Source organism: Amblyraja radiata, chromosome 6, assembly GCF_010909765.2.
Source record: "Amblyraja radiata isolate CabotCenter1 chromosome 6, sAmbRad1.1.pri, whole genome shotgun sequence".
Lineage (NCBI taxonomy): Eukaryota > Metazoa > Chordata > Chondrichthyes > Rajiformes > Rajidae > Amblyraja > Amblyraja radiata.
The window spans coordinates 31102451-31124431 of record NC_045961.1 but is presented as its reverse complement, the minus strand read 5'-3'; the positions used below and the strand labels follow the sequence as shown (position 1 = coordinate 31124431).

The 21981-nt window shown below is 40.5% G+C and overlaps 1 protein-coding gene across 10 annotated transcripts in view; it reads left to right on the top strand.

Moving 5' to 3' along the window:
* Window positions 1-21981, top strand: part of fat3 (FAT atypical cadherin 3) — a 657225-nt gene that overhangs the window by 154364 nt on the left and 480880 nt on the right. The window lies entirely within an intron of this gene.

Below are 21981 nucleotides of genomic sequence, written 5' to 3'. Positions count from 1 at the left end.
AAGTGTGTGGTTTCAGTACAGGCACACTCCCAACATGTTACATTTTGAAGTTTTAAATAAAGTATTATGCTGTAGGGCAAAAATCCTGTGATCCTCCTTGATGTGTGGGTAATGATATTTTTTGCAAAGACGAGTGTATCTCTTTGAAATGCAGCACATTTCTTTCTTTACCTTGACTCTGATGTATGATCTCAGTGTCCTGAAATGTTACTGTTGCTTCTGATATCGGGGTTATTTATGGACTTTGGAGACTGAATGTACAATAATGTCTTGAATGTTAAGTTGACTGGATTGTGTAAGTTGACAGTGGAACAGATGTTTTTATTGTTAAGAGGGTTTGCTTTTCAAGGTCTGATTTTAAACTAAACTTTCAATGAAATCCATAGACTTCCTTTTAAAATGAAATTAACATCATACATGGCCTGATAGCTTAGGGGCACTTGTGGAACATGAGGTTGTCTTGCTTGAAATGTTGCCCAATGTCGACAGGTAATTTCTGTAAACTAACAGTTGCACGTGTTGCTGGTCTATACCATGTAGCTGCTTTAAATGTTAATATTATCCACTGTTTGTTGTATACAGGAGGGTGGTATGCACTGGCTTTCTCCAATACTGGATGATCTGCTTTTTTTTAATACTTGAGAGAACCATTCTAGAATTAATTATTACTGCTGGGACTTGCTGATATCTCTGCTTCTAATATGTGTTCATTCTCATTTGAAAGAACGCTCTTTTTTGAAAATAATGAATAAATATTGGCAAAGGAGCAATCAAGCTTACTTTTCGCCACGAACCTTTATATTAAAGGTTTGTCAGCTTGGGGATTGAGTATATTTCCAATTTACTTGGAGGCTGTCTCTCTTTCTCAGGCAGTTCAAGGCCTGCACCAGAGGTGACAAATGTGAAGTTAGCTATTTCTCCATGTCTTGCTCCAAGATCAGTGCCTATTTGAAGGTGAAAACAAAATTTGGCCTGCGTTCCATTTTTTCACAATTTTAGATGTTAATGTATACAGTATTTATACACTTGAGGTAACTGTTAATAGGTGTTAATATATTTAGTATATTAATCTTGAACCCCCATTCCTTTTTGTTTCTCTTTCATCTTTCTTTAACTATCCCAGGAAATTTAAGTGGAAGAAAACAATTATTTAAAAAAAAAAAGAGTTTCCATAATAAGGGTAAACAGGAGGAAATGCATTTTGAAAGAAGAACATAAAGTTTGAGGATATGTTTTGGAAAGTTGCTGACAAGAATGCATGAATGATGGGAAATGGGTTAACTTGTGGGCCCAGAGGTTCATCAGCATCGGGAAAATAGAGTCAAAGCTGTGGTGTGTAGCAACACAGGAAAACATTTTTTTTAAAAGAGCCTGCAGCAGTATTTTCTATTACCCAAGAGGCTCTCAGTTTAATCCATACAGAGACCTTTATTCCACATGCTATTTAGTAGGTCATTGGAAAATTGAAATGGAAAATTGCTCGTAGGGGACAGAGGATTCGGGGATGTAGGTTAATTGGGGTTGAGTGGAAATGGGGATCTTCAGGATTGGAATTGGCATCAAGTGGGGATAATGCTTCAAGCTAAAGGAGGTTTAGGAGTATTTGGGATGGGTTAGGGGCAGAAGTTTTGTATTGCAGTATTTCGGAGCACACCATCTATCTGCGGTAGGATTGGATTACTTGACCCCAAGGTATCTTCCCCTCTGCTCTATCTGTTGTGCTTAAATTTGGCTTGATTGTATGTGTGTATAATATTATCTGATATGATTAAATAGTGCACAATACAAAGGTTTTCACTGTAACTTGGTACACGTGACAATAATAAACCCAAACCATTAGACAGAGGCCTCGGGTGTTTAAATGCCAACTTCCTCCAGAATGGCTCGTGCTTCCCATGGGCAAGTGTGGGTAAATCAACATCACAGAAGTGGCATGCAGACTTCATGGCTCTTCATTAAATAAAAAGTATTTCCTGACAAATTCAATCACAAACTGCACATAGATATTTGACTGCAAACACAATTAAATGTCTGTGCCCTGGTTTCATGCTCTTCAAAAAATAACAGTGACTTTTGCTTAAAAGCTTGATCCATCAGCACCTATTATCATGCTCCAATCATATATTTAACCAGGGTTGTAGAGAAGTAGAGCAGACATGAAATACCTACAGCCACCTGGTCTACACCAATATCCAGCCCACCTGGTCCATGACAATATCCAGTACTCATCCACTTTAATCCCATTTAACATTCCATCAACATTTGCCTCACCTGCCTCCCTCCAACACATTTTCCTGCGCACCTACACTCTGAGTACAATTCCCAGTGGTTAATTAACCTAACAGCCCACATGCTTTTGAGATGAGGGAGGAAAGCAGATCATTCAAGGGGAAACACTCAGCTACTGAGAACATGCAAACTCCATGTCCGCAGTACCAAAGGTCAGACACTAACTCGGGTTGTTGGTGCTGTGAGCAAAACGGTTTTACTTGCTGCCTCAAAGATTGGGTGATTGCTTTGTAGATGCTTTGAAATTGCAATGGTGACCTCTCATCTGCCACATTCATCCTCTGTACGTCTCCAATTTATTTCCCTGTGGCTTCATTTGCTGCTACAATGAAGCCAGCGTAAACTTGAAGAACAACACCTTGTCTTCTATCCTGGCAATATATGGACCAAATATTGAATTTGACAGCTTTACATAACTTACTTTCTCAGATTGTATAAACATTGGCCAGTTCTGTCATTTTTAACATCAGGCCTTTCATCTACACTGTTGGATTAGACCTCTCTCCATGAGAACTGTTGGGTATTTCCTATATCTCTGTCTTCTGCAGCTGCCATATTCCTTTATTTTGTGTTCTCTCTTATTTACCTCTCGACCAGATAATTTCAACAGCTTATCCCAATAGCAAGTCAGGCCTCGCCCTGGCAGAGAGGTTTCCTTTGGTCTAAGCATGTTCCCTTCTTCCCCCTACCGTAAGTTTCTCTTAGTTCTGGCAGGAATCGGGAAGCTCGAGTTCATTACCACAGAAGCAATGCAAATACTCTGCAAAATGATCATTCAATCTGCATTTGGTTTCTTCATTGTACAATGTGACCTCAAGTACAATCAGTACATAATTGTACACTCATCCTAGTGTACTAGGAATCATGTGCAAAACAAATTAATCTCTGCATCCCAAAGAAATGTGTTTGGGTGCTCATATAGTGGAAAGCAAAGAGGTGAAAGGATACCTGTTGCATCTCCTGTGCCATAGAACAAGGAGTGATTGGTGATGATGGAAGAGCAGACCAGAGAAAAGAGAGTGGCAACCAGTCTGAAGAAGGGTCTCAACCAGAAACGTCACTCATTCCTTCGCTCCAGAGATGCTGTTTGTCTCGTTGAGTTACTTCAGCTTTTTGTGTCGATCGGCCCTATACCTTTTGTTCTATCCATCCCTTCCTTGTATTCTCTGCAACCAAAACCAAAATTATTTTTGCGTAAGAAGGAACTGCAGATGCTGGTTTAAACCAAAGATAGACACAACAAGCTGGTGTAACTTAGGGGTAAGGGAAATGAGAGATACAGACGATGATGTAGGGAGATAAAGAACAAAGAATAAAAGATACGCAAAAAAGTAACGATGATAAAGGAAACAGGCCATTGTTAGCTGTTTGTTGGGTGAAATCAAGAAGCTGGTGCCACTCGGGTGGGGGAGGTATGGAGAGCGAGGGAATGCCGGGGCTACCTGAAGTGAGAGAAATCAATAATCATACCACTGGGCTGTAAGCTGCCCAAGCGAAATATGAGATGCTGTTCCTCCAATTTGCATTTAGCCTCACTGACAATGGAGGAGACCAAGGACAGAAAGGTCTGTGTCGGAATGGGAAGGAGAATTAAAGTGTTTAGCAACAGAGAGATCAGGTAGGTTCAGTGGGGCTGAGCGAAGGTGTTCAGCGATTGGATCGGTCAGTCTGCGTTTGGTCTTGCCGATGTTTAAAAGTCCATATCTTGAACAACGGGTACAGTAGATGAGGTTGGAGGAGGTGCAAGCGAACCTCTACTTAACCTGAAAGGACTGTCGGGGTCCCTGGGCAGAGTCGAGGGAGGAGGTATAGGGACATGTGTTACATCGTCTGTGGTTGCAGGGGAAGGTACCTGAGGAGGGGATGGTTTGGGAGTGAATGGATGAGTTAACCAAGGAGTTATGGAGGGAACGGTCTCTGCAGAAGGCGGAAACTGATGGAGATGGGAAAATATGGCTAGTGGTGGGTTCCCGTTGGAGGTGGCGGAAATTTCGGAAGATTGTGTTGTATGCGACAGCTAATTGGGTGAAAGGTAAGGACTAGGGGGACTCCGTCTCTGTTGCGATGAGGGTGAGGCGGTGCAAGGGGGGAGCTATGAGGTACCGAGGAGACATGAGGGAGGGCCTCATCTATAATGGGAAAGGGGAACCCCCGTTCCCTAAAGAATGAGGGCATCTCGGATATCCTGGCATGGAACACCACTTCTTGGGCGCAGATGCAGCATAGAGGAGGAATTGGGAGTAGGGGATAGAGTCTTTGCAGGAAGCAGGTTGGGAAGAAGTTTAGTCAAGATAGTTGTGGGAGTCAGTGGGTTTGTGATAGATGTCAGTCGATAGTCTATTTCCTGTGATGGAGACTTGAGATCAAGATTGTTTTTGTTCTTTTCCATTTCACATGAGGAGTCTTGTACTGAAACGTTAGCTCTGATCCTCTTTTCAGAGCTGCTATCTATCGAAGTATGCTGCCAAGCATTTTCATTATTTTCTGATTTTATATGAGAATGCTGGCATTTGCAGTTTTCTTTTCGCTATCTTTATATCAATCCTCACTAGACCACGGGTCGCTGGCCTCTATTTAGAATAGGTACTATTTTATACTTGTAGGTAGAATATAATTATTGCAGCAACATTCAGTAATTTATTTGATAAATTTTGTTTCCAACACTCTCTCTGCCTTTGAAAAAAAACCTATCAGAAGTGCAGAAATCATCTGTAAATATCAATATGGACAAAGTTTGTGTGGAAACTAAAGTAAGACCTTTATTCAATTCACACAAAGTTGCCTCAAATGATGTTCGATGTTATTCTGTAGTTTCTTGGTCAGTGGTTTCGCTGTAGGCAGAACCTTCGGCATTTTAATTTTTTTGAATTCTGTGTGATTGTGGTCTCTTTAATGACTTTCAACTTCAAGTACACAATTTTGAAAACAAAATCTGTATTCACAAGGCAACACCTTTCACTGTAACTTGGCAAAGACCCGAATAGCCCCTTCTTTCCTTGGGTTGTTGTACAGTGCATTAACGGTGATCTCTTCCAGCATCTTGAAATGTTTTGAGAGGCTTGTCAAGGAACACATTAAATCCAGTCTACCAAGCAGCTTTGACCCAGTGCAGTTCGCCTACTGCCACAACAGGTCCACAGACAATGCCTTTGCCCTAAACTCATCCCTGAACCACCTGGATAAAAGAGACACTTGCGTCAGACTCCTATTCATAGACTGCAGCTCTGCCTTTGACACCATTATACCGTCCAAGCTCATCATCCATACTCGCTGAACTTGGAGTTAGCATGTATCTGCAACTGGATCCTCAACTTCCTGACCAACAGACACCAATCAGTGAGGATACGGGACAAATCATCTTCTACAATAATCCTCAACACTGGTGCTCAGTAAAGATGTGTTCTCAGCCCTCTTTTCCCCTCCTTGTACACCCATGACTCTGCAGGCATTTTAATTTACAAATTAGCAGACGCCACCGCCATTGTGGGCTGGATATCAAATAAATGATGAGACAGAGTAGAGGAAGGAGATTGAGAACCTGGTGCCAAGACAACAACCTTTCTCTCAATGTCAGCAAGACAAAGGAGATAGTGTAGGAAGTGTAGCGGTCGGTACACATACCCCAGTTTGCATTGACGGCGCCGAAGTAGGGATGGTTGAAAACTTCAAATTCTGAGGAGTAAATTTCACCGACAAGTTCTCCTAAACCACCCATATTGAAGCAAGAAAGCACCCATGCCTCTACTTCCTTCGCAGACTTAGGAAGTTCGGCATGTCACCAACTTCTGCAGATGTGCCGTAGAAAGCATTTTATCATGGTTTGGGAACAGCTCCATCCAAAACCGCAAGAAATTGCAGATAATTGCAGTCGTAGCTCAGACCATCACACAAACCACCCTCCCTGGCAAGGCCAACAGCAAAATCAAGGATGTTACAACCTTGGCACTCCTTCTTCTCCCCTTCCCATCGGGCAAAAGGTATAGAAGTGTGAAAACGCACACCTCCAGATTCAGGGACAGGTTCTTCCCAGCTGTTATCAGGCAACTGAACCTACCACAACTAGAGAGCAGTCCTGACTACTATCTACCTCATTGGAGACCCTCGGACTATCTTTGATCAGACTACTGGCTTTATTTTGCACTAAACGCTATTCATGTTATTCCCTTTATCATATATCTGTACACCGTGAATGGTTCCATTGTAATCATGTTTTGTCTTTCCGCTGACTGGTCAGCATACAACAAAAGCTTTTCACTGTACTTAGGTAAAGGTGACAATAAATAAACTAAAACTAAACTAAATTTGTGTGTGACTGAATCAGTCTGTAATTTTCAATTTTGAGTGCTGTTCAAATATTCCATCGTATAGGTTCACTGCAGTCTATAGAGACAACCTTGTACTAATGAACTACGGGGGCATGCAGAGCTCCACATTAAAACATACAGCATAGAACAGTACAGCACTGGAACGGGCCCTTCGGCTCACAATGTTTGTGCTGAGCATGATGCGGTTAAACTGATCTCATCTGCCTGTGCATGATCCATATCACTCCATTCCCTGTACTTAAAGTTTCAAATAGGAAGATAGGGAGAGACCTAATGGAACAGATTATGCTTTCCTTGATTGTGTTGCCAATATTCCCTGTACTAATATGCCACTGTGGTATCTATGTCCACCACCACCCCTGGCAATGTGTTCCAGGCCCTCACTACTCACTGTGTAAAATAAAACTAAGCCTGCACATCACCATTAAACTTTTCCCACTCTCACCTTATAGTTATGCTCTCTAGTGTTGGTCATTTCCATACTGGGAACATTGTTCTGACTGTCTCCCCTATTTGTGCCTCTCATAATGTTGTATATTTCTATCGTCTCCCCTCGGAGTTTCCAGAAAAAACAGTCAAAGTCTATCCAACCTCTCCCCGTAGCTGAAACCCTCACATTTAGGTAGCATTCTGGTAAACCCTCTCTGCAGACTCTCCAAAGCATCCACATCTCTCCTGTGATGAGGCTAACTGAACTGTAAGTAATAATACTCCAAATGTGGCCTAACCAAAGTCCTAAAGAGCTGCATGCATTCCCGACTTGTATTCAATGCCCCCTAGCAATGTAGGCAAGCATACCTTACACATTCTGTATCAACTTGTGCTACCACCTCAGTGGGCTATGAACTTAGACTCCAAAATCCCTCTGCACATCAATGCTGTTAAGGGTCTTGACATTATCTGTAAACGTTTTCACACATTCAAACCTCCCAAAGTGCAACACATTGGGTAAATACTATCAGAGACAGCAACTTGATGCTTTTTTATAATACATTTAGTCCAGTTAGAACTGCATGTGCTTCCATTTGACACTTTCAATGTAGAATCAATTTGATAATATGTCCTGGTTTTTCATCTTTAGAAATGAAATCTTACAAAGTCATTAAACTCTGAACTCTTATAATGCACCAGAATCTGTTCAAGCATTACCCTCAAGTGATCTAAAAATAATTCTTACTGATTCTTGCCTATTGACCATCCTAGTTTTCAATGCTGTTTTTGGCTATTTTCATGATGGTTTTTTTTTTGCCTGAATTCAGTTACTATCCCTTGTTCTCGGGTGATGCCTGCATAATAACTGAAAACCATGGAGCAATATTTCTGCTTAAATCTGAACATTGTTGCATGTGATCCATTATTCGTTTCTTTCACCACATCCCTTTCAATGGTCTTGGAGCACCATTTATTGCTTATTATTATGTGAAGGTGGTTTAGAAGACATTTCATTTTTCTTCACATTTGAAGACTTTAGTGCCACATCACCGATCCTGCAAGTCATCTGCCATTTCTGCAGTTTATAATATCAGGCGCAAGCATTGCATTTTTAGCATTTTTGGTTGGCTTGATCAAAGTACATCTAAAAACATTATAGTCACTGATCTATGTGTTATTACTGCATTATGTGTATAAATAATATACCCAGGATCAATTTACCCTGAGGTAAATTGTATTTATAATGGATACTAGGGAACTGAAGTGCTTTATTCAAGATCTCTGATATATCTTGGAATTTTTCAAGCACAGACTAGCATATAAAGGACTTGATCTGTAAAATTATTTCAATAGCTTAATGCTGAACATTTACTTGTTGAACATCTTTCCACCTGTTTCTCATCATTTAATATATTAAACCAGCAGTAATTCAATGTATTATAAGCAGAAGTTGATATTATTCTCATGATGAATGTTATCCGTTCAGAAAGAGCTTCAAGCTTCCATTTCACACCTCTCCACCATTCCTTACTCTAGACGGTTGTAAAGCCAGGGAATTATTGCTGTTAATAAAGATAATTTTAAATATGCTATATGCAATTTTATTTTTGCATGTCCATTAATGCTGTGCACGAGGTTATGGGATTGGGTGTATTATTTAGGATTCTCTATTTTTTTTGTCGGGCCCTATGCCATTGCCATTTGCATTTCTAACAGAGAGGAACATCTCTAACTACGAGTTGAACTTTATTGGATCTCATAATTTCATAACACACTCAAGTGTCACTAATTCTGGGATCATGGGTCCTGTGCAGCAATCTACAATCTGACAACAGAGGATCTCACCCTGATAGCTGCCCTGCAGGAATACTGGAAAGTTGTTCTTCTGTGGTTCAACATCCCAACTGTGTGAACTGATGGAACATTATTGTGGCAGGCACAGAGGGTAAAATTTGCATGATAATAGATATTTGGACACCAGAGTCAATTGGTGGGGGAGGGGGGGGGGGGGGGGGGGGGGGGGGAGAAGAATAGATGATCAGATGGGAAGAAGACACCAAAATATTATTGAATTGTAGAGGAGGATGGTAGAATGATATGGCCTACGCCATCCTGCTTCTGGTTCTTATGTCCTGAGCTGTTTTAGAGGGCAGCTTCTATATTTGATGTAGATAGTTTGGTAAAATGGACAAAAAATGCCTCCAGCTGATTACTTTTTGAATAAATTGAAAAATAAATGAGAAAGCAAACTGAAATGGCATGAGAGATGGAGGTGTAAAAATTAAAATTAAATGATGGGAAAGTTGAAATGATACCAGCTTCTCACATTTAAAAATAATAGAAGAAAATAAAAATTACAATATGAATTATTCTTCATATTTTGTAAGTAATCTTAGGAGTGCAAAAATGTGAATAACCCACAATTTCCTAAGGTTTTGTGACAAAGGAATGGAGCATCAGTGGCACTGGGTGATTTTTATTATGTATAAAAATTCTACGTTAGTGAATCCAAAGTCATGGCTCAGAATTTTCTATAACGCTGATGATGGTTTTGAAAATGTTAAATTGCACTGTATACTCCCCAGTTCTCTGTGATGCATTCATGGCAGGTTTTTTTTTTTGACATGCAATTAGAATATACTGTCTAAAGTCTGATCAGGAGCTGCTTGATCAATATCTGACATGTCTTACAAAGGGGGAAAAAAATGATGGAATGGAAGGGAATGTTATTACACTTCTGAAAGTAAATGCTAAACAAGTCATGCAGGTTTCTCATTTTCAAATAAATGGCGGTTGATATATACAGTACATTCAGAAAGTATTCAGACCCCTTCACTTTTTTCACATTTTGTTATGTTAGAGCCTTATTCTAAAATGGATTAAATTCTTTTTTTTATCATCTATCTACACCCAATACCCCTTGAATAAAAAAAGTGAAAACAGGTGTATAGAAATTTTTGCAAAGTGATTAAAAGGAAATAACTGAAATATCACATTTACATAAGCATTCAGACCCTTTACTCAGTACTTTGATGAGGCACCTTTGGCAGCGATTACAGCCTCAAGTCTTCTTGGGTATGACACTACAAGCTTGGCACTCCTGTATTTGGGTAATTTCTCCCATTCTTTTCTGCAGATCCTCTCAAGCTCTGCCAGGTGGGAGCGTCGATCCACAACTATTTTCAGGTCCTTCCAGAAATGTTCAATCGGGTTCTAGTCCTCTAAAATTAGAGCTGCCTTCTAAAATTACTTTGCAAAAATGTCTAAACACCTGTTTTCGCTTCTTCATTCTGGGGTTATGGTGTGTAGATTGATGATAAAAAGAAAATGAATTTAATCAATTTTAAAATAAGGCTGTAACAGATTCAGATTCACATTTATTGTTACATGCACCAATTAAGATACAGTGATATTTGAGTTACCGTGCAGCCATACAATTAAAAGAACACAACACAATTAAAAAGAACGTTAGAACTTAACATAAACATCCACCATGTGATCACTGTGATGGAAAGCAATAAAGTTCAGTCAGTCTTCCTCCTTTGTTCACCCGTGTTTGGGGCCTTGACCCTCCGCAGTAGCCGCTACAGATGGCCCGATTGTACAGGCCCTCTCGTCGGGATGATCGAAGCTCCGACTTTGGGACGGATGGAACACACTCTGCAGCTTGGAGTTCCCGAATCGGCCACTTTCTTATCGGGGACCGCGGCTTCTTGATGTCATAGGCTGCATGCAGACCCGCCCGCGGTCAGAGGTCTTCTCTGGTTATCCCGGCGAGGGATCCCTGGCACCGGGATGGTAAGTCTGCTCCACGCCCGGGCTAGAAGCTCTGCAGACCTCGGCTTCACGATGTTAAAGTCAGCTGGCCAGCGGTCGGAGCCTTTCTTCTGGCTCCACGATGGAAGTCCGCGCCGCACCTGCTGCTGAAGCTCTGGGCCGGTCTTCGGGAAAGGCCGCACCAATCCAAGTTGTTAGGCTGCGAGGGATGCGAAAATGTGACTCGGAGAAAAGTCGCATTCCGCCGGGGTTAGTGACTGGAAATGGTTTCCCCCTCCCCCCCCCCCCCACCACCCCCACATTAAAAAAAACATACCTAAAGACATTAACACATATATTTAGACATATTAAAAATAAATTAAAAAATGTCGTAATGACCGACAAATTGCTGGCGAGGTTGCCGCGTGCGGCAAAACAAAATGTGGACGAAGTGAAGGGGTCTGAATACTTTCTGAATGTACTGTACATGGAATAAACAAACCAAGAAAATAACATCAACAAAAAAAATGTACTGCATTGAATAACTGTAGTGAATATGAGTAAACCAATATTAAATGCAATATCCGCCATTCATATCTCCATCGAAAAGCATTAATAAAATATAAATAAAATGGAAGTAGATTGTTCCCTGTTTTACAATGTGTTCTCATTCTTATAATTAGTATAGCTTAATAGGAGAGCACTTGGAAAAATGTAGAACACTCTTTTCTAGTGCAAATCCAGCTGTCTGCTTCATTTTCCAACCAATAATCTGTCTCGCCAGTAAGTCAGTGGCTACTATTTCAACAAAGTTATGTTTTTTGCATTAAACCTTGTTTGAAGCTGTTATTGCTTTTTACTCATATCCTGTGTTGTCACTCTTGATCTTTATACAGAAATGTGTATTGAATCACCTTGGGGTTATCATGTATTAAGAATTTTATGAGCAAAAATATTTATAAAATATAATTCTGAAAAATTACAGATTCAGTTATGTTCTTATCCCCTTAATTCCTAATAACTTGATAGATTCGAATAACATGTCAATAATCTTTCATGAGATAGACCAAGGTCTGCGGTACCTGATTTAAAAAAAGGTAATTAGTAAAAGACAGTCTGGATAAATGCATATCTGAAATTACCAGAACAAAAAAACCTGGATTTGGTTTGGCTTATTACTGTCACTTATACCATGGGAAATGGACTCTGGCTATTTACTCCATTTATGTGTCTATCATCACCTATTCGCATCTTTGGCTCCATTAGAAACTGACCTAGTCTCTCCTGATATCACGTGCACCAATCCAGGCAACATCATTATGAATCACTTCTGCACCCCTTCTAAATCAATTACGTCACAATACACTTAAGTAAGGTATAACCAATGCTTTATACAACTGTCTCAAATCTTTAATCAATATTCAGTGCTCGGCTGATGAGGTTAAGCATGCTAAATGCATTCCATATCATGCTGTCTACTTGTGTTCCCATTTTCAGGGAACTATGTACTTGTACCCGAGGTCTCGCTGTTCAAAACTGCCTAGGGCTCTGCAATCCACTGGGTCTGCCCTGCAAAACTGCTCAAAATGCGTCCCTTTGGATTTGTCTTTATTAAATTCCATCTTCCATCTATGACCACTTTCATTCCTATGCCCAGTTTCCCAGATGATCTATATCTCATTGTACCCCTAGATCCTATGTAACTGGATGCTTAATTTCCCTCATCAGCATGCCTCAGCCAGTATGAATTGGCCACATGTCCTCCTCTAAATACCAGCACAGCATCACCTCAGGGCTGTGTGCTCAGTGCCCTACTATACTCACTGTAATCTTGACTGTGGAAATCGACACAGTTCCAATGCCAGCTTTAAATTCGCCAATGACCCACCATTTGTACAAAGAGAGCATATTGACTGGTTGCATCAGGGCCTGGTTCGGCAACTCCAATGCCCAGGAATGCAGGAGATTCCAAAAAGGGGCGGGCACTGTCAGTCCATCATGGGTACTGTTGATGGGATCTATAGGAGGCGCTGCTGCAAAAAGACAGCCAGCATCATTGAAGACCCATACCATATTAGCCATGCTCTTCTTTCACTCCTGCTATTGAGAAGGTATAGGAGATTGTAAACCATGACTACCGGGTTCAAGAATAGCTTCTCAACAACTATTAGGCTCTTGAACAGGACACAACACTAACCTCAATGAATTATGAATGGCCTTTGGTTGCACTAAGGACATGGGGCTTTTTTGCACGTTTTGTTGTTATTAATTTATGGAATTATTGTTTATTATATCTTATGTGTGTTTATAGGCCTGTTATGCTGCTGCAAGTAAGAATTTGTTTGTCGATACACATGACAATTAAATACACTTGACTTTTGAGACAACCTTCTTCACTGTCTACAATACCATTAATTTTGGTATCACCTGCAAACTTATTAATCATGCCACCTAGATTTGCATCCAAATGACTAGATATGACAAACCATTGACGTTGCATCACTATTCCCTGTGGCAGTCTGAAGAAGGGTCTCGACACAAAATGTGACCTATTCCTTTACTCCAGAGATGCTGTCTGACTCGCTGAGTTACTCCAGCTTTTTGCATCTATCTTCCGTTTAAACCAGAATCTGCAATTCCTTCCTGCACACCACTGTTCCCAGGCCTAAAGTCTGAAAAAACATTCTTCACTATTGCCCTCTGCCTCCTACCACCCATAGGTTACATAGGGTCAAGGGGTACAATAAGATACAGCATCTGGGATAGTCGGCATAGGAAGTTCTGTGCAGAAGTGCCAGTATTTTGCAGAAACCCTTTTCTGAAATTTCAGACTATTAACATGCCACCTAGGCGAGAAAATTAGCATAAGGTCAGGGATTTTTCATTCCAGTTGACGCAACACTGGGAGACAGTCATGATCAATGTTGTGCAGGATTCATGAGGTTAACAGCAAAGCAATTAATTTTTGGGGGAGTTTTCTTAGAAAATCTTGGCATAGTTCGCTTGAGTTAAAATTTTCATCAATGAGCAATTCTCAATGCACAGATCTCTAGAAAATCCAAACAATGGACTTCTCCAGGCTGTTTTATCATGTTCCATTACTTTTTTGATGCATACAGTATGTAATAATGAAGAGGAAAATAGCAATCAGGCTGTCATTTGCACTTGTTAAGTAATTTAGTTCTTCAATCCAGATTGGAAAGATGACATAAGAAGCTCCATAAACCAAAAATCGAACAGGAATAGACCATTCCCTTCCTTGTGCCTGTTTCATCACTCTATCGGATGACTCCTGAAATAGACTTCAACTCTTATTGTGATCCAAATAACTTGAAGCCCTTGCCGTACAAAATCATATCTTTCCATCTGAGTGAGAATCACACTGGTTTCAGCAGTGCCGCGACAGTTCCATCAACGTGCACTACATTTTTACTGTCTTTATAGCTAACATTTGTGACTTGCAGTTGATTCACATTGAACTTGAGGGTAATTTGACATTGTGGAAACCTGTCAACTGCAATTATGGTTGAGGGATGTTCAGTAAGATCAAATGTGATAAAGGCCACAGTTCTATAACCTGGCTTAGAATGAGGTGCATAACAGTTCAGGCTATCAGACCTCATAATGGAGTGCAGACATGTACTGTTAAATGCAGAAATCAAAAAACTTTTCCAAGAGTTTCGCTACTCCTCCCCAGGTGGCCTTTTGCAGTCTTCTAGGCAGTCAATATAGTATTGGCTTTATAACATTCCTATGTATTAAAATTAAAATCTGCATTCGAATCTGCTTTCATAGTTCCATAATTAGTGGTGCACTCCTCCATTGTCCAACAGAAATCTGATTTTATATTTCTACAATTTAAAGCCCAAGGATTTTAAAATACGAATATATTTTTTGCATTAAATCTTTTTGTTATTTTGGCTTATTTTCATCTAAAAGATGTATTGAAGAGTTATGGAAGCCAGAGGTTTTTAACTCCCGGCTTGCTCCTCATCAGGATGTTGCCTGTTGTGTCTGTTTGATGATGTCACTGTTGCTGGATGCCACAGATGGTAGTTATCTGGTTGCAGGTGACATCATGAAAGAGCAAATCCATGTTGCTGCAATGGTTAGATTGGACAGGATTCATTTAGGTCAGTGACAAGTAGGGTTGCCAACTGTCCCGTATTAGCCGGGACATCCCGTATATTGGGCTAAATTGGTTTGACCCATACGAGACCGCTCTTGTCCCATATTTGACTGCTACTACTCGGGTCGAGGGGACTGTCGGGTCGGAGCACCGTGTCCGGCCCCGCCACACCCGTCCCAACGTAGTGCAACCCATGGAGTGCAGCAGCAGCGCTTCGCCCGGCCAGCTGTCCAACCTTCAGGCCTTCGCTTACCGCCAACTCCTACTCATGGCCGAACAACGGTCCATGAGTTGGATGGGGTGCCGGACTTTGCGTGCAATGTCACGCGGGCCAAAACTCCTCAGCTGGCCCATCTGCTGGGCTTTGTGTGCAGTCCAGCATCCGGACCAATTCATCATTCACCGAGTCATAGCCGAGTCGGTCAATGAATTGACGTTGGGAATTTGTCCCTTATATTGACCTTTTGTCCCTTATTTGGGAGTGAGAAAATTGGCAACCCTAGTGGCAAGTGTGTTGCTGACCTTAACATCTTGGTATTGTGCTCTATGCTGTGGAATTTGAACATATTCCCCTTTGAACTTGACTGCAGTCTAAGCTCTTCAAACCATTTTCTCCAGAATATTTGAAGGCCTGCTTGATTCAATATCCAATTACCTGTCAAAATACTGACACCACTTCTCAGGATTCTTTTTTTTCTGGTGTAAACTAGTTTATGATGCTTTCTGTTTAAAGGTTTCAACCACAAATCCATGTTATGATTATTTTACCCACCAATGATATTTGGCAACTTTAATTAAGACAGATTTAAACTTGGATTTTTGTTTGGAAACATGTGGCAGAATTCTCTGTTATTCAAATAACCTGAACTGACAAAGAAGCACCCTGGAGTCTGGCCAAGTAGACTGCTGGCTTTGAGTACAGTTTTTGTGGTTTGGGTAAAACAAGTCAGAAAAGAGAGAAATTAGATTGCTTAACCTTAGTTCTTAAATCATTAAAAAAAAATCTTGTATAAAAGATATATAAAGTATAATAATTAATCTCCTTGGCAGGTTGAGGGCCAGGTTAAGGGGTTTATGTATCTCTGGTTTGCTTTTAACTACTTAAGCATACTGTAAGGGCAACTGGGAATACAAATTAACTTTAAATTAGTTTTGGTTTATCTAGTGATACAATGATTTGGTTGCTGGCAAGCCCAGCATTTAATGCCCATCCCAAATTTCCTGTGAGATGCTTTTGACTCATTGGCGTTGAACGTGTTACTCAACATCACTGGGGAGAATTTTCCCCAAACCCACTACAGTGGTACCAATGGTGATTCATCATTGGCGTCTCTCACCACCTCAGTCACTCGCTTCATTTCCCTCTTCCGTACGATCAACTCCCACCCCTCTAATCCCCAACACCGCTTTATCCCCTTTATCTTCCTGCTTTCCCTTCCACCCTGTACCACTATTACCCTCCCTTGGGTTTCACCATTTCACCACTATTCTTCTTTTCCTTATCTTGCACCCTTTAGTCTCCTTGTCAGTTCTCGTCTTTGTCACTGATTCCACCTATCTGCCAATCACCTATCACACCTGGTTTTCCTCCCGCCCCCACCACCTCCCTTTTCCAGTTTTCTTCCGCTTAGTCCAACAGTCTGAAGAATGGTCCTGACCCAAAATGTCAGCCATCCATTCCCTCCAGAGATATATCTCATGCTTGAGATGGTCAGTTCCCTTAAATTGTTCTAGTCCAAATCTTCCTTTTTCAATCGGGGAAGTATAGGTCTTTCTTTGACACAGTGAATAGTTGGGAACTCAGTGGCCAGCAAAAACTTTGGATGAAATTCAACATCCATCAGGTCGGATGGTTGGACGTATCGGTGGTGAAAGTCAACATCGGCTTAAGTTCAAGCTAACCTAGGGTTGTTTTCTTGCAATTATTCTCAATTTCATTTCACAGTAAAGTTCTGGCTCAGTGTCATTTGTGCTTGTGTAATGGTAGGACATCAGTCCATCAGGATTGTGTCCAATCATTTAGATTTTGAACTTTTAATTTTCCAAAAGTATGTTGTGGACTTTTTTAAACCATTCCCATAAAATAATTTAATGAAAATAAATGGGAATTGGTCACTTATCCCTTGTAATATAACATACATTGCTTGTATTAAACGTCTAGACCAAGGAAAGCCTAAGGCCATGAAAACAAGCTGAGCAGCTGCCCCAGTGTCCCAGAGACATCAGTGTGGGATTTCCATGACTGCGTGGTGCCTAATTGCATGTGGGTTTGAACTGCAGTTTGCATTGCCACAGGTTAAATGGAAAAAACTTCTCAAGTGGAGAGGACCTGCTGAAATCAACACTGAACGATGTCATGCCTCCACTTAAAGGTGTCAGGCCACTGAATCCAGGCATTGCTGCAAATCATTGCACAGCTTCTCAACTGCTAATGAAAGGAATAGTTTTTCGTGAACTGGCGCTATGATGGGAGTGAGCTCCGAGATTGACATCACTTGCAGAATAGGTTGACAGCTGAAAGGAGCTTAAGATGGATGAGATGAAGTGGCCATACAAGAAGTTAACAAATAAGGACAATGTGAGAATTGAGGCTATGCAAACCTGTGCCAACGCCACAAGAAATGTAAGGTGGTGTTCATATCCTCTGGTATTCCTCTGGTGCTATGTTCATATCCAATTATTTTTCTTGCATCCTACAACGTCTTCATGTCTAGATGGTTTATAACAGGCCTTGTGTGCCTGCCTCGCTCCTCTCCTTATCTTTTATCCATTCAGATATGCTGTGTATCTCGCATCCGCCAATATTAGTTGGGCAAAGAGATTTTGCAGCATAGGATTTATATAAAAACGGCTAGTATATTTCTTTCCTAACCTCCAGCATAATCCTGGGACTTTGTGGAAGGTAGAGGCAAGTCTAGAGTTGGGATCTGTACATGAGGAAACTTGGCTTAAGTGAATCAGCTAAATAATGGGGAAAGGGCAGCTCGCATATTTCCTCTAGGATGTTGTGTATCTGGACCTTTAAAAAAGCTTTTGACAAGGTCCAACACAAGATTATTGTGCAGAATTAGAGCACATGGTATTGGGGGTAGTGTATTGACATGAATAGAGAACTGGTTGGCAGACAGGAAGCAAAGAGTAGAAATTAACGGTTCCTTTTCAGAATGGCAGGCAGTGACTAGTGGGGTGCTGCAAGGTTCAGTGCTGGGAACCCAGTTATTTACAAAATATATTAATGATTTAGGTGAGGGAATTAAATGTAACATCTCCAAGTTTCCAGATGACAAAGCTGGGTGGCAATGTGAGCTGCGAGAAGGATGCTATGAGGCTGCAGGGTGACTTGGAATAGGTTGGGTGAGTGGGCAGATGCAGTATAATGTGGATAAATGTGAGGTTATCCACTTTGGTGGCAAGAACAAGAAGGCAGATTATTATCTAAATGGTGTCAGATTAGGATAAGGGGAAGTGCAATGAAACCTGGGTGTGCTTGTACATCAGTCACTGAAAGTAAGCATGCAGGTACAGCAGGCAGTGAAGAAAGCCTTCTTTCGAGAGGATTTGAATTTGGGAGCATGGAGGTCCTACTGCAGTTGTACAGGACCCTGGTGAGACCGCATCTGGAATATTGTGTGCAATTTTGGTCTCCTAATTTGAGGAAGGACATTATTGCTATTGAGGGAGTGCAGTGTAGGTTCACCAGGTTAATTCCTGGGGTGGCGGGACTGAGGTATGATGAAAGAATGGGTCGACTGGGCTTGTATTCGCTGGAATTTAGAAGGATGAGAGGGAATTTTATAGAAACATATAAAATCTTAGAGGATTGGACAGGGTAGAGGCAGGAAAAATGTTCCCGATGTTGGGGGATTCCAGAACCAGGGGCACAGTTTAAGAATAAGGGGTAAGCCATTTAGGACTGAGATAAGGAAAAACATTTTCACCCAGAGAGCTGTGAATCTGTGGAATTATCTGCCACAGAAGGCAGTGGAGGCCAATTAACAGGATGTTTTCAAGAGAGAGTTAGATTTAGCTCTTAGGGCTAAGGGAATCAAGGAAGATAGGGAAAAAGCCGGAACGGGGTACTGATTTTGGATGATCAGCAATTATTGTATTGAATGGTGGTGCTGGCTCGAATGGCCTACCCCTGCACCTATTTTCTATGCTTCTATCTTTCTATGTTTCCTGAAGTGTGAAGTTGCACATCACTTCTGCTCCAGAGGAATTATACAAACATAATAACAGGATGGATGGCCTTCAGACAGAAGCCGATGTGAATGTATTTGGAATTTTTTGGGCCATTGTTAGCCTTGTCAAATCCTGCAGTTTGTCAGGATCATGGAGCCCATTCTTCTCACATGCAATTGGCAACCAATTTCACATCAGAAGGAACAGGGCTACACAGTAGAACGACTAGGATTGGTTGGTAATCCCTTTAAATAAGGTCATTTCTGGCCTTGTCCCTGCTGTAACTTCCCACATGTCTCTGTGTGGTTAACACTAGGTTATGTAATTGTTATTGGGTCACATAAGATTGACCTCTGCTTATGAGTTAATATTACCTGTGTGGGCTCCAGAAATTCTCTTGCTAGGTGCATTGTATGGCAGGAAGTGCCCAAATGAAATTTCCATTGTGTCTTATTTTCACCATTAGTTGTCATTCACATTTCATTTTACACTGTATATCAATCACAGAGAGCTTAAGAAAAAAAATGCACTGCAGAATTGAATTTCTAGTTCCTAGGCCTAGATTGATTTTTGTTTCATAATGTGCCTCATTTGATTGGAAATAATAACATCTGTGGAGGTGCTTGTTCTTAGTAGACTACTCATTTTATGATTGCACAAAATTGCAGCAATTTGGTTGGCGTTTTAGGAGAAAAATCCTCCAGTCTTCCACATCATGATTCAACAATCTATTGTATTGAGGTGATATGGAATGAAAGACTTGGCATCTGACCCTCCTTCAGCATCCGATGATGACCTAATCAAACATGCTATTTTCTTTATTTTTGCATGGACTCTGGCAGCTCCATCCCCTTAACCCTGCCTGTGATCAAATAAATGAAACCAGACAAATCCAGATTTTCAAATCTTACTGGAATGCATTGTCTCAATCCTTTTTGAAATGTGAGAAACTGTTTTTTTCCCCATCCATTTAGTTCGATAATGATGAGCATTTCCAAAAGCTAGTTTGTTCTGTGCTTTGAGCCTTTTGTGGAATAATTTAAAAATGATAGTGACATATTTTATTCAATAAATCAAAATCTTTTCCAAGCTGCATAGTCAAAATCTTTGTAATCTGGCAGACACATAAACACTCTGCACTCAGAAGGATGCACTGTTTATCTTAAGTTTATTTCATAAATATCTAGATGCCCAATATATTGGAGAAACATTTGTGGGACGTTTTTCTCTAATATTAAGCCACTTGATCAGCAGTGACAAAGCACTGATATTTAATGACCGAGGCCAATACTAAACTTGGCGAGGGCAGTCCCAGTCAATGTCAACAACAATGTCTACAGACCATTTGGTGAGGGAATTCAATTATATTTTCTTTGGAGGTTCACATTTGAAGTAGTAAAACGTGCAAAGAACAAACTTATTATTTTGGTGATGACACACAGAAATATTTTCTTTTTTCCCTGCCTCCGTTCACCTTTTCAAATATTTCGAGCAGCCAAATAGTTTATAGTGCAATGTTATTCTAAGCACTGAATAACCTTGAAATTCTGCATAGATTTATTTAATATGTTGAAACTAACTGCACTAACGGAGGCTTTTTTGGAATGTGGCTTTGCATTTGGAGATCTTGGTGTTATTTGATCGGTTCTCAGTGTTAAGCAATTCAACACTGCTGCAGCTGAAAACTGAGATTTTTTAAGCTACTAATGGGGCTTTGAATATTTCACATTTTTTTGCTATTCTTTTCACAGTTGGAGATTGCATAGTCAGCTAATTAACAGTAGAGTTATTAAATTACTGGCATTATTCTTCAAAGCCAGTCCAATCTGCACGATGAATTTCATTATGAATGAGGGTAATTCACCTAGAGAAGCCTTAAATGTCTGCAAGTTTTAGAATAACAGCATCAAGTACATCTTTTTGAAAACCTACAGCAAAGTAACATTTAACAAAAAAACAGAAATAGAATTGCAGAGGTTTTCTGTAACAAAGTAAAGGGAAGTAAAACTTTAACAGAAATCAACTTTGTTTTGGTCGGCATTTTTAAATGAAAACCTGCCCTGATGCAATTTATAACTGTCTACAAATTTTATTTGGTGATGCGGGTTAACTTTTATGCTTTTGAGTCAGGTGGACAAGTTAACACAGTTATCCCATCTGGAATAAGATGTGAATGAATAAGGACAGTAAGAGTAGAGCAGAGCTGCCAGAGCGTAAAGACTTCTTGATTCTTACCAAGATGAAGATTGGCAAGTTGTTCTGGTTATCCCCTGATCAAAGTAAAAATTGCTTTTCAACATCAAAAGTTACACTCTTGTCTTTTTCTTCTCTCGCTGGTGAGAAGGTTGAAGTCTCCCTCTAATTCTGATTTCATGAAATGGCACAATAGCACAATGACTATGTTTCTGGACTGCTACTTCAGAGACCAGGAGTTATAATCTGGTGACAAGAGTTTGCATCAAATATGGCAGCTGCAGAATTTAAATTCATTTAATTTAATGAGTCTGGAATAACAATCTTCATGCCTCCACCTGGTCTTGCGTAGAACAGGTGCCTTTGATAATCTCTAGCAGAGTGATTGATTCCCAACTATAAGCCTGCTTGGGTATAAAGTTAAAACCCGTGCCAAATAAACTGCAACCAAATATGTAATTTATTTTCCAAAGCATGCCGTTTGTAGTTTTCAGCAAGAATTTCAGAATATAAAAACAGGGATGTAATGCTGAGGCTTCGCAAGGCTCCGGTCAGACTGTATTTGGAGTGTTGTGAGCAGTTTTAGGCCCCATTTCTGAGGAAGGGTGTGCTGACGATAAAGAGGATTCTGAGGAGGTTTACAAGAATCATCCCGGAGATGATTAGGTTAATGTG